Source organism: Mus caroli, chromosome 8, assembly GCF_900094665.2.
Source record: "Mus caroli chromosome 8, CAROLI_EIJ_v1.1, whole genome shotgun sequence".
NCBI lineage: Eukaryota > Metazoa > Chordata > Mammalia > Rodentia > Muridae > Mus > Mus caroli.
Genome location: NC_034577.1, coordinates 85,594,078 through 85,599,283, shown reverse-complemented (window position 1 = coordinate 85,599,283; position 5,206 = coordinate 85,594,078).

Below are 5,206 nucleotides of genomic sequence, written 5' to 3'. Positions count from 1 at the left end.
TATATGAATTTAGACCAGTGCGTGACGACTTGGGCCTTCCTTGACAGGTGTCCAAGAGTTGGCTTCCCCCACCAAATGGGTGGTTACTGAAGCTGAGTCAGGCCTTAGCCAGCGTCTGATGCTGGTCACACCCAGGGATGGCTCCAGGGGCTCCCAGAAGCACACTCCTTGGAAACTGGACTGGATCCCAGCAGTCTACTTTGATCTGCACCTGCTGGGAAGGGGAGCCAGAAGCTAGTTCCTCGGCCTCGTGGTGCCGGACTCACAGGATCCCACCTTGCCCTTGTATAACTACAAAGTCACTCCATGCTCTTCAGCTTTTGCTTGTCCCTGCAGAGCAGATTTGTCACTGTCGGTGTGGGCATGGCCACACACTCTTGTCAGTACCACCTACTTCTGTGTTCTTGGCAGCTTTTCACTGATCCAACAAAAAGATTAAGGAGCCTGGGTTCATGGATGTTTTTAAAAAGTCTCAACTTATCAAAACTATGTATGCATTCAAAAACCAGAAACTTAGGCCAAAACCAGAGACTACTAAGGAGAATGAGAACAATGTCAATGAAAAACAAACAAACAAACAAACAAACAAACAAACAGGCTTGTGTGGGGCCAGTGAGACAGCTCAGTGAGTAGAACTATTACCAGCCTGAAAACCTAAGTTCAGTCCTAACACCCACCATGAAAAGAGAACCAACTCCCAAAAGCTGTACTCTGACCTCTATACACCTATAACACATACATTATACACATACACATGAATAATTAAGTAAAACATTTTTAAAAGGCCTCAAAAAGTGTTTTCTTTGAGTGAATTGTTTGGCAAAGACATTAAGATATTGAATCTTGGAAGGTCAGTTATTTTCTTTGACTTTTCTAAGGCGTTTTCTAAGCTCACTAGTCACTGACTAGCTGAGGACGTGTTAAATAGCATCACCTGACGTATGGCCAGATGTGGCCAGTAGCTAGAATCCCAACAATCCAGAAGCAGAGCCGGGGGCTGGAGAGATGGCTCAGTGGTTAGGACTGGCTGCTCTTCCAGAGGTTCTGAGTTCAGTTTCCAGCAATCACATGGTGGCTCACAATCTAAAATGTGATGCCCTCTTCTGGCCTACAGGTGTACATGCAGAAAGAGCACTTACATACATAAAATAAATAAATCTTAAAAACAAAAAACAAAAAACAGAGGGGGACAATTGCCGGGAGTTTGAGATCAGTCTGGGATACAGAGAGAGACCTTGACTCAAATGCCCAACCCAGCCAAGCAAAACCTCCTGGTCCTCACACACGCCCTGTACTGCACGAGGCTCTGACTTACTCTTTGTCTGGAGTTCTAAGCTTGTTCTTACCTCTTGACCTCAAAAACAAAACAGTAAAGCAAGAGGCACTACTCCTGCTGCTCAGCAGGGCAATCCATACCATCTGGTTTGTAAGTGTCAATGAAGGGTTCAGTAGGCCATGCCTCAGGCTGAGCGTGACACAGCACGAGATGGGAGAGAAAGAGCCTGGGCATACAGGCCTCTCCGCTGAAGACACCCACATGTGCCCTGACTGATATGTAAGGGCCTGGCTCACAGATAGCTGTCAGTAGAGGATTGTAGATAAAGAGAACAACAAGGTGGCATAAAAAGCCCTGCCTGGGAACTGTGGACATTTGCCACCACCCTGGGATCAGTTTAATGAATAAAGACAAATACACTCATCTATATAGCCACAACCACATTTAAAATCTGTAATCTTTCTTTCTTTTGAACATGAGCTTATATAGCCCAGACTGCTAACCTTCTATCTATCTATCTATCTATCTATCTATCTATCTATCTATCTATCTATCTATCATAACCATGAGCTCTTGCTCCTCCTCCTGCCTTCCAAGTACTGGGGTTCTTCTAGGTGTGAGCCCCCACATCTGGCTAATACTCTTTTTTATTGTGTGGTTGTGAGATATGGTCTGAAAATACAGCAGAGGCTGGCCTTGGACCACAGTACTCCCCTATTCCTGTCTTAGCCCCACAAGTGCTGGTGTTGCAGCTGTGTGCTACCAGGCCCATATGTAACATCTTCTCCTAAAAGTTCCTTCTGGAAGGTATAGTGACAGTTTTTGAATTTTAGTTTCTTAAAAACACACACACACACAGGAATATGCTTTTGTTTAATCTTGGGGTTGGGGTATGGGACTGCTTCAGGTTGTCCACAAAAGCAGACTATGATTTGCCTCGTGCTCTGGCAGGGGTGTGATTTTGCCGGCTGCAGAAAGTTTCTGATTCTGTAACATTTGGAATGTGGGGGATTTTTCTCGGAGATGGGTTGTTGGTTGCTATAGGCCACAGTTTGTTAAGTAGTTGTGGGAAAAGAAGAAACAACAAGAAGAAATTAGATATCCACACGGTGAAGATCAAACTTGCCCCAAGGAACTCAACACCTTTAATTAGCAAGAAGTTGTCAAATGATAGTATGTACCCCTTTCTGGTCTCTGACTTTATTTGGGGAGCTCTTTTCTTTCCCCTCTAGCCTTTTTTTCCCATTCATATCTAGTGTTAGGGGGTTGGAAGGCTGGAAGAAAAAGGGTGGAATAGCGTGGAAAAAAAAAGAAGAACCCACAAAGTAGCAAAAGACAGCTACAGGGTGTAGCTCCACGGTAGATGCTTGCCTACAATGGTTAAGCCTTGAGTTTGCTCTCTAGCATGACAAGAAAAGAGAGGAGGAGCTCAGATGCCTTCACACGTTTTCCCTCAGGCCTTCCTTCCCAGTTACCACACTAGTGTTTTCTAGCTGCAGGTTCCTGCAGATCGCTCACCCACCATCTTCCATATGGTCTATTTCTTGTCACTCAGAAAGTGACACTGGTACAGTGACATTGACCACATGCCAAGCTCCGCCAGAGTTCCCAGCGTTCTCACTGACCTAAGGCAACCTTGTGCCTAGAATCACGCCAAGCAGCCAAGCCTCCTGGCCTCCTTCCATCTGGGATGGTCTCTCAGGCTTTTTTTTCTTTTGTTTTTATGACCTGGGAGTCTTTGATGAGTACTGGCCAGGCATTTAGCCATGAGTCCATCTGTTTGGGTTTATGTGATATGACATGTCCTGGTTCTGGTGAGAAAAAAATCAGAGAAATGAAGTGCATTTCGCACCCCATGGCATCAAGTCTCCCATGGTCTCTCTCTTCTTTCCCTTCTGTACCGAATAAGTCTCTTGACTCATCCTGTCCGGGCAGGATCTGTTGTATCGATCATCATGTTGATCATGATGTTCACATGATTTATCCCTGGGGACATTAACCTTGATTACTTGGTTGAAATGGTGTCTGTCTATTTTCTCCCTTGGGAAGTCTGTATTTTCCATTGGGACACTCCTTGGAATCAACCCACAAAATGCAGCTGCACAATAAAAAGTGGGAAAGTTAAGCACGATCTTGTAGGGCACAGAGGGGCTGCATTTGGATCCTTCACACCATTTGCTTATTTATTTAATATACTTTTTGTGGAGACAGGATATCACTATGTAGCCCGTGCTGTCTTGGAACTTGCTGTGTCGATCAGGTTGTCTCTCATCTCTCAGAGATCATTTGTGTCTGCCTCCTGGGTTCTGGGATTAAAGATAATTTTAAGATGATTCAAATAACAATGTTCTTATGTGTTGATGTAAATGTTCAATGCAAAAATACTCTGAGAATTCATTGGTCTCTTTAGTAATTATAAACATTTATTTACTTGCACTGTGAGGATTTCTATCCTATCTTTTTCTCATTGCTTCTTTTGGTTTTTGAGGTAGGATCTCCCCTCTCTCTCCCCTCTCTCTCCTCTCTCCCTCTCCTCTCTTCCCTCTCCCCTCTCCTCCTCCTCTCTCTCCTCTCTTCCCTCTCCTCCTCCTCTTTCTCCTCTCTCTCCTCTCCCCTCTCTCTCCCCTCTCTCTCTCCTCTCTTCCCTCTCCCCTCTCCTCCTCCTCTCTCTCCTCTCTCTCCTCTCCCCTGTCTCCCCTCTCTCTCCTCTCTCTCCCCTCTCCCTTACCCTCTCCCCTCTCCCCTCTCTTCTCTCTTCTCTCTTCTCTCTTCTCTCTTCTCTCTTCTCTCTTCTCTCTTCTCTCTTCTCTCTTCTCTCCTTCCCTCACTTTTACTCCTCTTAAACTTGAGATCCTCTTGCTTTAGCTTTCCGAGTGCTGGGATCACAAGCATGGGCCACTACACATGGTTTAAATTCTTTTTCATACTACTTGTTTGAAAGCAGAGTGTTCTGGGAGTGGTAATGTCACACAAGCCTTTGATCTCAACACATGGGAGGCAGAGGCAGGCAGATCTCTATGAGTGATCTATTAGTGGTCAGACAGGTCTACATAATGAGTTCCAGGGAAGCCAGGGACCCTGTCTCAAAAATAAACAACAAGAAAAATGCAGGATTTATTTTATACTTGCAGCTGGTATAAATATGAATCACTCACATTCCAATTTTTCAACGGCTACAAGACCCATTACTGGCACGTTGGAGAGTGCACCTTTAATATTTACTTATTTTTAAAGATTTATTATTGATATTTATTTTATGTGTATGGGTGTGTTGCTTGCATATGGGTGTGTGTGTACACTATATGTTTGCCAGGCACTGCAGGAAGCCCCAGTGCATATCCCCTGCCACTAAGTCACATACTGTTGTGAGCAACCGTGTGAGTTCTGGGAATCAAAACCAGGTCCTCTGGGAGAGCAAAATGTGCTTTTAACTGCTGAGTCATCTCTTCAGCTATTATTTATTTTTAAAAATAGTGTGTGTGTGTGTGTGGCCTGCATACAGTGTGTGTCTGTGCCCCACATGCATGCAGTGCCCACAGAGGTCAGAGAAAAGCATTGAAGCATCCGTTCCTGGAGTTACAGATAGTTGTGAGCTACCATGTGGGTGTTGGGAATTGAGCCCTAGTTCTCTGGAAGAGCAGCTAGTGCTTTTTAACCAATGAGCTATCTCTTTCCAGTCCCCAGAGTGCATCTTTAAGCCTCCTAAAGCCAGTGCAGGCAGCATGCTGCCCTATAAGAATGCTTTGCTTTTCACACTCGTAACTCTAGCATCTCTCTCACAGTTCTCTGGCTGTGAGTTCTAAATGCTCATGTGGAGAAAGATGGCAGCTTCATATCTACATTCTGAAGTGCAGTTATTCTGAATAACATAACAGCTTAGTGACAGCCACGTAGCACCTGAATTGTCTCCTTCCTCCTCTGCATATTGAT